Below are 16,340 nucleotides of genomic sequence, written 5' to 3'. Positions count from 1 at the left end.
GCCTTATGAAGTAGTGGGTTCCCTGCTCCTGAAGGTAATCAAGCAGAGGCTCTGATGAGATTAAGTGTCAATGAAATGGGTCTGGGTTAAAGGTTGAATTAAGCAAATGCTCATATACCATTGAAGTAGAAGATAATGATTCTATCTTGGATCACTTGCCCACGTTGCCTATCTCAGAGATGGTTTCAAGAGTGTTGAGTTCCTGTTGTGTCCTTAAATCCCCTTTTCTCTAACTAAGCAAAAGTTTAGAAAGTATTTTGCCTAGGTCTTCAGATAAGCTAACCCTATTCACGAATTTGCAGAAGTGAAAATCAAGGAAACTATTTTAAGGTCACAATTATAAGTATCAGCTACATACAGGCCAGATAATTTATTGGGAAGGCAGGTAATCCTTAAACCTTATTTTAGCTCTGTCTAAACAGAGTACGGGTTGTGTTACAAGAGCGGCAACACTAGCAACAGGTAAGCCAACTGTGTCCTGTTGATTCATACTACACAAAATGCCGAGAGTAGTGTCTTTGAGACATTTGAAAACAGACTCTCAAGCCAAAAAGGGACTCTTAAAATAAGCTCATCCAGTCTTTCTAAAAGTATATTTCATAGACTATCGTTTATACAAAGTGCTAAGGAAAAGGGGTTCTTTGCTCCCATGTTTGGGAAATACTTCATTCTCTGTCTTTGTCTTGGGAGTCACCCAGTGTACATTAACATATTAAAGGCAGTGAATGCCTACGGTTTAAAACTGTACTGGATTTTATTTAATCTAGGTTTCCCAACATTCTTGTGTGAAGAAAACCTTTCTGGGTGTTGGCATTCCTGAGGACGGTTTTCCAACACATTTTGGGGAATGTGAGCTAACTGAATCCATCATCGTGGAGTCAAGAAAACCAAGGCTCCGGTTTATGGAGTGTTTTCAAAGTCATATACACACCTTGTGTGAAAGTCAGAATATTAGAACTTGAGCACAAGAAGAGGCCCCATAGATTACTCGGTGCAACCTTCTTGTTTTTAGAGATAGGGATACTGTGTCCAATGCCACACAGCTAATGCTGGTTAATAGCAGAGTTTGAGGAAGAGAATATTATTCATACAATTAGTAGCCTTGAAAGCAATTTGGCAGAAATAATGGAAGATAAATGGCAACGGGGAGGGAATTGCTTAGAAGTGAGACAAACGCAATAAGAAATGTAAAACAAAAGAGGACTCCATGATTTGTGTAATGTGATATGCTAAGGAAATGTTGAAACCATGATTACACAGAAAGAGCCACTGGGGAAACTTTAACTCTCAATTGTCAAATTCTAATGACTGAAGAGAGCTCTTAAAAAGCTATTTCATTAAGTCATGAGTAATGAAACCAACATCACTGCCCATTGGATCTGGCTTCCGGGCAGCCATGGTTAGCAAACCTGGCACAGTGCAGGGGGCACCGCACCAGAGTCCCAAATAGGCGTTGTGTTCATTCTCTCTCACTCACCAAGTGTAAGATCATAGCAGAGTCAATTAGCCTCCCTGAGCCAAGATCCTTATCAATAAAATGAGGTTAATAGAAGCACAGGACCAGGCTATCAGGAAGATCTAATTAGAGTCCATGGCCAAATACTATAGTAATTCCTATATAAACATGCAGCAAAAGCGCATTTTAAGATATCATTCCTATTAGCCCCTCGTTCGTAATAAGAACGTTTTGGCTCTTATTTTGACTTTGAGAAGTTTGTTGTGAGGACCTTGAAAACCCAATTTTACAAACACATGGTATCTCTAAGGTAAAATCTGTCATCAAAAGCTAGTATTCTTCTACCGGGTGGCAATTGCTGTCTTGCCATGTGATATATTAGATTCCACCTTCCACAAGATTGTAGACTTCCCTTGGCCGGTTCTTTCATCACTCTCAATATTGTAATTGTTGCAACTTAGTAGGTGAATACCACATCTGGTCACAAGATTTATTCAGGTAAAAGTAATCAGAAACTTATTTTTAGCTGTCAGGAGAGACCATTTCGATGACTTATAGAACAAACATCCGAGACAGTATGAAAGGGCAGTGGAGACACCAACTAAGAGTATGAACAGGATTGCTCTCCAGATCCCAATTCTGATTTATCAATATTTGAAAACTACTGGGAAAATGCATCTCTTTACTCAGGCATTGTCTGATAATAAAACAGTTTAACCTCATCCCCCTCGAAGTGCAGTGCCTATGTCTGATAGAGTGAAGAGAGCAGAAACCTCCAGAAGCCTTTATGTGTTCTTTCTCCTTCCACTGAATTCCCCTGGGGCCAGTTCTTGTCTCTCTCTTCTTGGAGAAAAGAGGAAACAACACATCAGTGCTAGTGAACGTGGTGGTGGCAACCAGACATTAGGGGTTTATTGAGCACTTAGATTTTAATTGGATTTTTTCTTTTGTGATGTCATTCATCATGGCCACTGTAAAAGGCAGAAGTTAAACAACAACAAATAAAAGGTTGTAGGCTGCCCGAGGCATGTTTTTACTAATTTCAGTTTAATGTGGCTGTTCCATTAAGTTTAATCATCTGGCTCACTTTTAACGATTCACCATCAAGTAAAAATTATCCACTTTCCTCAGAAAGTCACATCTCATCTGGGGCTGGCAGGACTTTTTACTACTGTACCTGCAACATTTTGTTCCAGAAGGAGCTCGTGGTCTTTGTTTTTCTGTTGATTTATTATTATTTTAAAGTGCAGCACCTTGACAAATAAATACAAGGATTTGGGGTTGTAGACATGGCCCCACGGAGGGCAACACCAAAGCAGTGCCAGCCTCTTTTTACCCGCTACGTGTGCCAGCTCTCATCTGGATTTTGACTCCAGTTCAAAAGTATAACACTAATTGTGCAGGTTTTTCATGGTTTATGAAACTAGCTAATGCTGCCCTATTCCTCCCATTACCTATGGGTCACCAAGTAACTATCTGGCTCGGTAATCAAACTGAATCTTCTAAGCATATGAATCATCGAGACAGAAAACAGTGTAAACCGTAGCTTACCTCTGTGGTGTGCCTGGAGAACTACCCACAACAGCCCGAAAGGGGTTATGTGATTTTTTTGCTTAAGTAAAAAATTAGATTATGGCTGATAGGCTCATAGAGTATAGTGCCAATGTTATGTGGCCATTTAAGAAGTAGTTAAAGGTTGATAATCAGGTATGTCATAGGGCAATGAGAGAACAGTTGTGAAAAGGTGTCTGAATGGGGCTGAGACAGAGAAAGGAGTTACAGCAGAGAGAGAGAACATCTTTCTGCTAAACAGATTGAATATCATTTTATTTTTTTATTTTATTTTATTTTTTATTTTTATTATTTATTTTATTTTTATTTTTATTTTTTGAATATCATTTTAAATTAAGAAAATAAGTCTACAATTAAGTTAGGACAAACTGAGGCTTCACTGAATTCAATATATACACACACATATATATTGAGTATATATGTGTATAATACATACTTCGCTCTCTGCAATGCTAGTGAATATTCTTAATTTTGTGAAGGCTGTAAAGAGCTTATGCCAGGAAGAAATTCAGCCTTGCTTGAAGTACATGGTGGGGATTAGAAGTAGGTTCTGTATTAGAGATTATAGGGTCAGGTAAATAAATCTCTCCAAGTCTCAGTTTTCTCATCTCTATGTTAGGAATAATAATGATACTTAGTTTACGGGGACATTGGTCTGAAAATTAATAAAATAACATATGTAAAATGCCTCAAAGGACGGCTCAGAGAAATGCTTCAATAAATCATTTTCACATCATAAACATGAAGTATTCAGAAGGTGGAAAGATTTGGGTCTGAATTCTGACTTTCCTGCTTAATTAACTAAATTAATGACACTAGCTTAGTTTAATTCTGCCATCCATAAGATAGAACTCAGAATAAGGAACATCACCAGCTATTCGTCCTGTACTTGCTGCTTAACAGTTGGTCACCCTTAAGCCAATGTCTTAGATCCTTGTCTTTCCTCATTTCACATATTTTTCCCCCGATGAGATCATCTCTCTATTTTTCTACATTGAAATATTATCTGTGCGCCCTCGATACCCAAACCTATAGATGACCCCAGGGCAGACCATCTTCTGGAGATCTAGAGTCAAAGATGCATCTGATTTCCAGGTGAGTCTTGTGGACAACTTGTAGACAACTTACACTCAGTACTTCCCAGCTTACTTCATCACCTTCTCTCCAAACCTGCTCCTCTGTCCCATCTCTGTAGAGGCCACCACAGTCATTCTAGACCCTCCCCTCTGCCTCCATCATCCACTTCATTAAGCCACCAAACTCTTGTCAGTTCTACCTCTTGCATCTATCTGGAGTCACCTGCTTGTCCTCATTTCCACTCCTCTGGTCCAAGTTACTGCCATTTCTCCCTGGTCTATCGCATTGAGGCCCTCCTCACACATACTCTGTCTTGCTTCCTCTCAGTCTATTTTTCTTTTCACAACTGGCCCGACTTAAACAGTCACAACACCAAGTCTGAGGATGCCATTCTAATTCAGTCCTCCAGGGTTTTCTCTTTACTCTCAGGCTAAAAGTGCCCAGCCTCACTCCTTAACATGGCCTCCGAAGTCCACAGTGGTCTCTGCCCCTTCACTAGCCTCCTCAGCCACCTTTCTTTTCCTGACACCCATATTCCAGCATACTCTGCTTCTTCCTAAAGGATACATTGATCTCTTTCATATCTAGGCCTCCTTGCATAACGTCCCCTTGGCATAAAGTCCTTTTGAAGAACTTCACCTGGTTGATCCCACTCCTATATCAGGTCTGCATAATCTCTATCTCCTCAGGAAAGCCTTCCCTAAGCTACTAGTCTAAGTTAGATTCCTCTGCTATACATTCTCAGTTTATTCCCCACTTAGCCATTAGTGGATTCTATCTTTTTGATGACTCATTTTCATGTTTTATTTTATTTTTTTTAAATTTTATTTATTTATTCATGAGAATACACAGAGAGGAGAGAGAAGCAGAGACACAAGCAGAGGGAGACGCAGGCTCCATGCAGGGAGCCCGACGTGGGATTCGATCCCGGGTCTCCAGGATCGTGCCCTGGGCCAAAGGCAGGCGCCAAACCGCTGCGCCACCCAGGGATCCCTCATTTTCATGTTTTAATCAGTAAATAGCTATATTGGAAGTTGCGTGAAGGAAGGTACAGTTCATTTCTATATTCTTAGCACCTGACATACTGGACATTATAGGTCCTCAATAATGAATGATTTTAAAGAATGAATGAATGAATATTGTAAAGATAAAATTCGACAAAATATCAATAATCAATGAAGGTTCTGACATATAGAAAGCAATCAATAAATCTTAGTGTCCTCCATCTCCCATCTCGCTGGATTTTAGTGTGACTCTATGTACCAAGATTATACATTCCTGAAGTTGCCAGATCACTTAGCAATCACTACCAAACACTAGGCACATGGTGCAATCTGAGCAGTCTGAGGGAGGAGTTCAAGGTACTGCCTTAGATCTAAAAAGATTTATTTAATAATCAATTAAATCTTAGTACAATAATAAAGCTAACATGTATTGGGTTTGGTGAAGAAAGTAGACAAGTTATAAATATAGTGAGTGCACTGAACATTATAGGTACACTGAGTGTTGGGACAGAAGTCATCTGTTAAGGGTGAAGGAGCTTCAAGACTTATGGTGCTATATTTCAAATATCCTCCTGTTGTAGAAACTAATGGATAATGAATGGAAAATGCTCCATTTCACAGAAACATTATTCCAATAATAAAACTAATTTAACTTTATGAACCAAGACCATTTGAAAACATATATGGGCCTGAAGAGCTGCATGAGACAGTGAATAAAATAATAATAATAATAATAAAAAAACGCAGCACACGTGCCTTCTATAAACTTGCAGTTTGGCTTGGAAGTACTGACTCTGAATAAAAGCAGAAATTAGACACTTGAGTACTCTTATTAAGTATTAGGAATAATAAGATAAGTAAAAAGCTGGAGAATAGCATAGAAGGCACTTCTATATTGGATAAGTTAGAGTCAGGGAACATGTCAACCTTTGATGGTTTATGGAGACTTCCTGGACAAGGTAACATTACTGATGGAAGAGAAATGATTTAGCATCCAGCATGAGCACGTGGCATGGTTTCAAGGCTCAGTGTGGGAGAAAATCAGAGGAGGCTTTGAGAATGTGCCTGGGGTAATAAAAGCAATAAAGTCAGCTAAAATAGAAACACTGCTTCCCTTGAGTTGCTGGGCCACATATTTTCGCACACTGCACTCAGATGTGCAAGGGAAGATGCAGCTTCCTTTTTTTTTTTTTTTTTTATAGTTTATCCCTTAAGCTCTAATCCTATTGAGTATTAGGAACTCAATATTAGGTTGCACATCGAGTCAATAATTTAGTGCAATCCAATAACGTCTACCTGATTCAATAATAGAGTCTCTTTAGATAACTCTTTTAGATAAATCTCAGTCTTTCTGGCTTCTGCTTTCTCCCCTTGCCCCTGATCCAGTCCAAGATACCATCTGGGTGTATAAAGAAAAGAGACTCACATGGCCTGTTGTCAGAGGGAAACTTGGGGGCTTTTGGAGTCAAGGGCAGTCCTTGTATTGCCCTCTGGCCCACTGGTTTCTTGGAGAGATATCTCTCATCCATTACTTTCCTCAGTGGCATCTGTGCTTTTTGGCAGGTGGAAGCATGATATCAGTTTTCCAAGATCAAAGCTGAGTAGCTCCATCCTGTATGCCTCATTGCCATCAAAAAAGCTCCTGATGTCTCACTGTGACTTCCACTACCCTTGGCTCCTGTGGTCTCAGCTACTGGGTTGCTTTGTCTTTGATAGGTACCATCTATGGGATCATCCATCCCTTCCTTGCCCTGGAGAAGCCTGGGAAGTCTCCTGGGGGCTAAGAGGGGGTTCTCCTTCACCACATGATTGCCCCAAAAGGAAATAGACAAAAACCAGTCTACTTTCACCTTTAACCCATAAACCTGCCACTGCTCCCTGGGGACTTCAGATACATAATCTCAAGGCTATATATAGAAAGGACTTCAGGTCTGTGGAATCCCTCCCTTGATTTTAGAAATAGCAAAATGAGTTTTGGTGACAGGAAGAGCCAATTTCCAGTATAAAAAATTAAGAAGTCAGTGGGAATGGAATGGAAGCATGACCTGCAGCCAAGAGCCTGGAACCAGTAATTTTTGGTGACTATAAATGGAATTCATGAGTTTTATTCTAGTTGGTTGGGCCCATCTCGTGATACATTAAATGGGCTTTAAAAAAAATCAAGAAAAATCTCTTTTTCTCTGACAAAACCTAGGATCAAGCTGCCTCCATATCCCATGTTCTTTTTCAAGTGGACTATGTTGCCTTTTTATAATGACCTGAAAAATTATATTCTTCTATACAATATAAATAATTTGATTGATTTTTATAACAGTGGAAATATTTTATCTTTAAAGCATTCTCTTATATGATTCATCTGTTTGACAACTGGTCTGGCTGGGTTTTGGGAAAATAATAGCAGACATTTATTAAGCCTATTCTGTGGGCCAGGAAATGTGCTGAACTCATAACATAGATACATAAATTGTTACGCATCATGACACTCTTCATATTTCCTCCTAACTGATGAGGAAATGGAGGCAAAATAAGAGTTAAGTAATTTCTTAGCATCATACAACCAACGAGCAGTATTTGAGTCCGTATGATCTGATACCTCCATGTATTCTGTTAACTACAACACAAATATTATCTCTGAATGTTTGCATTCAGATCTATGAACGTTCATTAAAGGATTACTCTGTACCAAACAATATTTTGTTTATTTTTTAAAATTTTAAAAAAATATTTATTTATTTATTTTAGTGGGGGGAGGGGTAGCTATAGAGAGAAGCAGACTCCCCACTAAGCACGGAGCTGGACTTGGGGTTCAATCTCATGACCCTGAGCTGAAATCAAGAGTCGGATGCTTAACCGACCAAAATCAAGAGTCGGATGCTTAACCAACCGAGCCACCCAGGCCCCTCCCAAACCGTATTTTAAGTGGTGAATTACAAAGATCTATCTAATCCAGGATTTTCAACCTCTGCAATATTGACATTTTGCGCTGAGTAACTCTTTGTAATAGAACCTATCCTATGCATTATAGGATGTTTAGCAGCATTCCTGGCCCCTGATGCCTGTAGGACTTTTCAAGTTAAGACAATCAAAAATGTCTCCAGATGGTGCCAAATGTCCAGTGGGGGACAAATTGCCTCCATTGAGAACTACTGATTGAATTCTGTTTGTCTATCTATCCATCTGTCTGTAGTCTATTGTCTTTCTATTCTTCCATCTCTTTCTCGTTTGTGTACTTTGTAAATTTAAAATACATTCAAATAATACTATACAGATTCTGCATTTGCAGAGATTCTACACGACCCCACTCCATTCAATTTTTATCTTTTGTTAGATTTAATAACCACTGAAACAGACCTTGTGTTATGTGGAGGAGAATTTCTGACAAAGTGCTAAAAGCAAAAGAATTTTAAATCTAAACTCAGGAGAAAATTTTTAATTCCCTTGACATTTATATTTTATACTCAATACCTTGAATTTAATGTCAAAAGTACCAGAGTAACTATAAAATGAACAAAACTTTAGTGCTATAATAGTTGTGGGAGGTAGGATAATAGCTCTCCCAAAGATGTCTATGTCCTAATTTCTGGAACTAGTGACTAAGTTACCTTACGTGGCAAAAAGGACTTTACAGATGTGATGAAGATAAAAGGTTTTTACACAGGGAGATTACCCTAGATTATCCAGGCAAGCCTTATAAGGGAAAGAGGTAGGGGAGAGTTAGAGTCAGATGGAAATGTGATGATGGAGCAGAGTTCAGAGTGTGTGTGTGAGACACAGAGACAGAGTTTGAAAATGGTAGGCTGCTGCCTTTGAAAATCGAGGTGGAGACAATGAACCAAGGAACACAGGCAGCCTCTAGAAGCCCAAAAGTCAGACGGATGCTCCCAGAAGAACATCCTGCGGACACCTTGATTTTAGCCCAGTGAAACCCATTTCAGACTTCTCACCTCCAGAATTGTAAGATAATAAGACTGTACTCTTTTAAGCCACTGAGCCTGAGGTAATTTGTTTCAGCAGCCATAGGAAACTAAGGCAGTAGTTCCTTATCCTTGGAATTCAAGGTGGTCTGAAATTGAATGTGGTCATTCAAGAATCCCAGCAAAGAGTAAGGACACTCACCTCTGGTGAGCTCTTACTATGTGTCACATACTGCAAGAAAGTGTTGTGTGTTACATCAGTTAATGCTCATGACTCCAGAAGCTAACATTTACTCTCTCCATTTTTTTTTTCTTTAGGAGAAACTGAGGTCAGGGAGGTTAAGTAACTTACCCAAAGTTCAGGGCATGGGCAGGAGGGATACCAAGATCTGCCTGTCTCCAGTGTCTATGCTAATTCACACCAGAGCATACTGCCACACAGCACTCCCCAGGATGATTACAGAGGTTTCTGCATTCATTGTATTTATTATATTAGACCCCAGGCTAAGTTATTTGTAAATTCTATTGGCACAAATGATACAAACTGTAATAGATGTTATTGTTCATTTGGGATTTATCAATTAAACAAATGCCTTTTGGTTTATTCATCACATGAAGTTATTTCCCCAAAAAGGCATTGTTTACTGCCTTTAGCTTGACTCTGGATGGCCAAGGTCTTTGGCAGACTGTGACATTAGTCTCAGCTCTTGCTTAGTCTAACATTTTCATTTTCAAAAAGCCAGTGGTAAATCAAGCTGAGAGCCAGATACCCAGTCAAAAGTTGATTTAGTAAGGCACCGTAACTCACTGGTTACAATCCTACCTTTTTGCCTGATGGTATCATCTCTTTAGTAATTGTCAAATCTAAGGACACATGCCCACACAAAGGTACATGGACGCTCCCTGGGTCCCTTCTCTCTGATTTCCCCTCTCACTCTGACACATACACTTTGGAAGAAAATATTAAAATATAAATGCAGACATTTGAGACATGATGACTCAAATGGCAGAAATTTCTTAAAAAAGGTTTCTCACTAGCTAATGGACTTTTCCTAAAATGTGTTTTTCTTCAGTGGTAAAAGATATGTAGGATATAATATTCTTATATTGACTCTTAGAATCTAAGAAGTTCAAGTTACAATTTTTATAAAACAAGTAGTTTGTTTGAGAGAGGGACTACTTCTTGTTCAAATCTTAACTCTCAAGCATCCTGAATGTACTCAATAAATGATGACTAAATGGAATTCTGTAACCTACTCATAAAGTTCTGGTGACTGATTCTAGGAGAGAACATTATAAACGCATTCATTTATTAGTTTTCCTTGCTTGGGAACCAGTTTATAAGTTATGATTTGAACAGTTTTTTTCTTTTTTTGTTTCTTTCTTTCTTCCTTTCCTCCTTCTTTCCATCTTTCCTCCCTCCCTCCCTTTTTCTTTCCTTCCTTCAAGAGGCCAATGAAACAATCAGTGAAGAGAAATGTGTAGGATCTGGATGGCCAGGCTGGAGACCGTGTTCACAAGTGAGCTAATGCCATGAATTTGAGGGCTCTTCTCATACAGTTCCAACTTCTAAGCAATTATGCTTTTGTTTCATTTGTCCTCATCTCTAAAATACTTTCTGCTACTCCAATAGCTTAATAATGTGGTGTAAGGCAAGAGTATTAGACTCAAACCTATAAAAAACGCTGGACACCAGCCCCAGCTTTGGCACTCTGCTGGTAATGACATTGGTCCCTTAACCCTTTGGGGACTGTTTTCTCACACCCAAAAGGATTTCATCCTGCTCAACTGGACTTGTGCTTGTGCATTCATTCAAGAACACTTGTACGCAGCAATTCTTCATAAATCATAGCACCTGATAGAAGTGTAAGAAGACGTTATCACTGCTCTTTATCTCATTACAAATATTCTGGAATACGCTTTGCCTGCCTGGCACTGATTCCTTTTGTGTTGTGTTTTCTATTCTGTCTCTTTATCCCGTATCCTTCCTTTCTTTAGAAATTACTTGATGGTTTGCCATTGTAGTAAAGTTTCAACTGCTGCATTATCATTTTAAAACTGAAGTAAGTGATGTCTAGACTGTGTTGAAAGGGAGATAAAATGGAGTAAAATACTGCCACTCAAGTTGGACCAAGTCTCTTAGTTTTCTTGATTTGGCTCTAAAAATATTTTCCTTAAAAAGGAAGGTGGATGGGTGATGACCAACATCAGAGCTTTTGCACAAGTTAAATAGCCCCTCCCATTTTTACTCTTTTTACATAATACCTATAGTTGGGAAGATGGATAGGACACTCAAGATACAAATCGTCTCATTACAAAAATAATTTTTTCCTTTCTTTTTTTTGTCTATATGAGAAGATGAATCCTAGTCACACCAAACCTCATGTAGTAATAGTTGTTTCAAAGCATGTAAATCAAGACATCATACCTTACACCTGAAACTTAAATAGTGATGTATGTCAATTATTTCTCAATGAAAGTGGAGAAAAAAGATGCAGTTGGACAAGAAGGTAACTTTTTACAGTCCATTCTGCTTTACTTGACTTCTAAAGTGGAAGTTTGCTTTCTAGAAGGTATTTACCCTCACTGGGAGGTGAGGTGAGGAAGGGGGTGAGGGTGAGGAAGAAGCTGTAGGCTGTAGATTAAGTAAGGAAATGAGCCAGTCTCATGCTTCACAATTTGTAGAAAGAAAACAATAAAGCATGCTAAAATTTTGCATGACTGTATGTTAAAGCCGAATTTTGGGGCATCTTTTTTTCCTGTTTCTCTTCTGAATTGTGCTCATCTATAAATGGTAGAAAGAGTTAAGATGAGATTATTTTCCAGAAATGATTATTTTTCCTCTGAGAACTCAAAATATGTTGATTAGGAGAACATACAGTTGGTAAAGAAAAGAATTGGTCATTATATAGAATTTTTCTCTTCCTATATTATCACATTTTCCCCCATAGTTGATTTTCTGTGTGTGAATCATTGCAATCAACATTTTCAGGTCTTAAATGATTTCTTTTTTGCCAGGCCCTTGAATTGTCTGCACAATGTAGCGTTCTAGGAATTTTAGGAAAAATGTGCTTTCTATTGGTCAACTCTCACTTTTTCCCATTTTTGCTTCAAACTTTCTTATACTGAGACCCTAAATGATGTCTGGTTTTCAATTGTAAAAGTCCTAAAGGAACGAACTTTTATGATATGATATTATTTGCTGTATATTCTCTTTTTATCTTTCTTGTTTATGCACATACAACTGTGTTGTCTTCAGTTTCTCTGGTTTGCACTAAGGTAGCTTGAGCTTTTTCCATTGTATCATAAAATATTTGTGTCATTTTGATGTGAAATTTCCAGAGGTAGCTTCCATGGAAAGACATAATAAATTTAGTTTATATGTTTACTACCTAATATATCCTTGAACTTTAAAGACTTTAGATTTTCAGTTGTCAACCCAGTGACACAAAACACTATCAGTGATATCCATATCAAACTATGCACACCAATAAACTGGGAAACACTTCTAGATTACATGGCAGGTTTTTATCTCTTTAGTCATTGCAGCTTAATTCAAGTAATATTTGGTTGTTTCCACTGTGCATATCTGTGCCAGGCACTTTTAAGGATACAAAAATGAATAAAACATGTAGTCTAGGGTCTTGCAGAGTTTACAAAGATATAAGTATGTGAAGATTCAAATTCAATATCTAAAGTACTAATTGAAAAAGGAGCCCTGGGACCTGACATAAAACACTACTCAATATATTGAAGGTCAGAGTTGAACTTTGAACAAAGAATTAATTATTTTGCTCTTAAAAAGGTGAAGCATTCAGGGCAAGAAATTAAGTCAAGAGTGATTTTCCCTCAGTAAAACTTTGGTTCAATAACACAAGAGATTATGATATTAATTCCAACCTAACAACTTAATTACGATTATTCCAACTTAAAACATGAGTATACCCTAAATGCAATAGTCATTTCTTGCATTGTTGGATGCATTCAAGTCTGTATTGAAAAAATAATGAGACCTAATCAGACTTTTACCATTTCATAGCGATTTAAATAATATGAACTCCAAATTGTGCCGTAAGGGGATGATGTTTTAAAATGAAATAAGAAATAGCCTTACTAGGAGTATCTACAAAAGTTACCAGGATCATCAAACAAGGTGAAGAGTAGTGCACATTTTATTTTTAGTTTGGTTGGGATAATAAGGAAGACTTCATATTTTTATACATGTGTAGTTCTCGGAATTGCTGTTCTGAGTCATATCTGCAGCTGCCTTAGCGGCTTGGCACCGTCTTCTGGCCCGTGATACTTGACTTCACGGAAGGAGACTGAACACTAGTGCAGTAATCCGCTGGGCACCTTTACTTCTTCCTTCTCTTCTTTGGTCCCATTCTTTGAAGGCACACTTGATTGCAGAGTGACTTCCCTTCTTAGGTGGTCTTCCCTTTGTGAGTGCCATACCCCGTTCTAAGCCTTTCTGTGTATTAATTAATTAAATCCTCACCTCAATAACTTTCTTACTCCCTCATGTAACACTCGAAAAAATGGGGGGCAGGGATGTTAACTACCTTGCCCAGTATTACCCAGGTGGTCATAGTGTAGCTGGGGGCACAGACACAGGCAGCCTCCTTGGCTATTAGCTTAACTCTCTAGTGCATAATTGTCTAATGAATGAAAAGCATTTTCTCTCCAAACCTATTAAAAAATGTCGTAGCCGAGATAACTTCTTCAATTGCCTCCTTATCTCCAATTTCTGTGTCCTATAGTCACCATTAAATCCCACATCCAGCCCCATTCCTGCCCTCAGGTCTTCTGAAACATATCAATTCAAATATTCATATATTTCACACATCTAGACATTTTGATCTTTCAAAATGCCCCTCTTTAAGAAAAGAGTGTGTATGTATTCTCTGTGAATGGAAAACTGGAAGAAGCTCTGACTATTTTCCTGGTGAAATATTTTGTCATGCTGCTTTTCTTTTTTATTCCAGGTCACGTAATTTCAAATCTGATTCCTCACATTGACCTTTGATAATATCTATTCTTTCTACTTATTTATCAAAATAGCAATAAAAAAAATCTTTTTGTCTTAGGAGAATTCTGTACTTTCTTTCAACCTCTTCTTTAATTCCAGATGGAAAGATAGGTTGCAAAGAATATTGATATATTTAGCATGCTCATGAGGATTGTATCACATTGTCATTTTAATAATTGACAACATAAAAGCTTATAAGAAGGTGGAATTTGCTACTAGCAGACTACATCTACGCAACAAAAGATGCCTTCTTTAGATTCCAATGACACATTAGCACATCAAGATAATGTCTAAATTTGATGAAGGTTATCAAAGGCAGAACCTCTACCAAAAAAACCCTGTTTATTTTGATAAAACAGGGCAGAGCATAAGGAAGACATCTTTTAATTTTGACGGGAGAGATAAAGCCTTCTGAAAGTTAAACTTATAACTCTGGTTACAGTATATTCTTGGCTTCTCATGTTGAAATTAATATCATTTGAATCAGTGGAGATGAAAAAAATCAATAAGTCAGGGATATTTATCTGAATTTTGCAATAAAATTTAGCCAAAATGAAAAGGATTTTGATTTGAAAGAAATGTCAACTGGGATGTTTGCATTTTGCATATTTAAATTCCCATCTCGTATGGTGGGCTGATAATATGAAAAAAAAATATTCTGGTGCAAATCAAGTATTTGTATTACTTGATAATTGTACAAATAAGTTAAGGTAATCAGTAAATAAATACTTAGGAATGCCTATGGTATAGATTGGAGGGATTTGTTATAATGAGCATGTAGAGTGCCTATAACTTTCCAACAACCTCTAGAACTGTTCAGTTTGTGGAGTTAGGAGATAATATAGCTCAGTGGGAACAAAAAGGATCTGACTCCTTAACTCTCTTTTATTCACCTTGATCCCTCCATTTTGTTCAACAAATTGAATTACAAGCAGGAGGATATGGGATTCCACAGACATAAATGACATGGAAGTTGGAGGATTTGGGGTTGGGTCCTTCTTTGCCTTGCTATATTTTACTTTGGTTGTGTGACCTGGGCAATCGAAGTGTTGCCTTTGGGTTTATGACCAAGGTCAGACATTCTAACCGTTTTGCTCTCCACACGAGCAGCTGTGCAGAGAGGGAACGTTTAAGACTCAGAGAACTGCCGTCACACAGTCACACAGGACATCTTAGCATCAAATAGCAAATTGAAGCTTACGTCATTAAGAAAGGGAACTCAGTTGGCGAGAATGGAAACACAATGAGGATTACTGCCAATATTGGCAGTTGGGAAGTTACTTTTTGAAATATTTCTTTCAAAGTACAGTCGACCAGCTATTCCACGGTCTCTTAAATACACTAACCAATTGAAATATAAAAATGTTAAGTGGCTGAGCATTAAATTTAAATGATGAAGAAGAAAGATGTGCCCAAGGCACTTGTCCTGACTCAGGGAGAAAAGATTATTGCAGGTCACTGAACCAGAATAGAAGTTTAGAGGTTATCAAGGGAAATAAAAAGAAAAGACACACTTTCACCACAATGACCAAAAAGACGACTGCTAATTGAAGATCTAGTTTTAAAATGCCCACACGTAACTATTTTGAATATCACTGATGTAGTCTGAAAATTAAGATCAAGAGAAAGTAAAGGGAGTGTGCGTAATCATAATGCAAACATATTTGTGTAGCTCTTTAACATTAGTCTTAATTTTTTTTTCCCTTTCTATTTACCCTTGGGTTTCACACATCAGATTCCTAGCAGATATTTCTGGCATTGAGCCACATGCAATCACTGAATGTCAAAGCGTGTTCTGGGAATGTTTTTTCATTCGTGCCTTGCAATGGCTCTGTGAGTAGTGGACGTACAGGGGAAGGACTATAAGTGAGCAGTTGTGAGGTCAGCCAAGCTCACTGCCAAGTCTCGCAGGCTGAGCACTTAGGCGGAAATACTTGAGTACTCTGAGCCTTGGTTTACTCATCTGTAAAATAGGGATATAAATCATATCTCAGCATTAATGTTGCTATGAGGATCAATGAGATAAGACACTCGAAGCCCTGAACAGAGTGTCTGGAAAGAAGCAATAATGCTCAGGAAATGTTAGCCGTGACGATGCTTTTAATCAGATGCTGCTGTTTGAAGTCACGGTGGTGAAATGACTCTCTGAATCACCCTTCAAATTAGTGCCAGGAGGTTTCTATACTGAAACTTAAGAGGATCTTTTCAGAAAAGAAAAAAGAAAAAAAAAAAAAGGAATACAAGAAAGCAGTATCTTAAGGATAGCATCTTTTAAGTGGCCTTCCAGG

The 16,340-nt window shown here is 38.0% G+C and overlaps 1 protein-coding gene across 4 annotated transcripts in view; it reads right to left on the bottom strand.

Annotated features, from left to right (window-relative positions):
• The window catches only part of CDH6 (cadherin 6), a 56,006-nt gene that overhangs the window by 32,277 nt on the left and 7,389 nt on the right, over positions 1 to 16,340 (bottom strand). The gene's annotated exons all lie outside the window — the stretch shown is intronic.

This window comes from Vulpes lagopus, chromosome 3, assembly GCF_018345385.1.
Source record: "Vulpes lagopus strain Blue_001 chromosome 3, ASM1834538v1, whole genome shotgun sequence".
In the NCBI taxonomy this organism is placed as follows: Eukaryota; Metazoa; Chordata; class Mammalia; order Carnivora; family Canidae; genus Vulpes; species Vulpes lagopus.
Note: the sequence above shows the minus strand (reverse complement) of the source record. Positions and strands in the feature narration are given on the sequence as shown.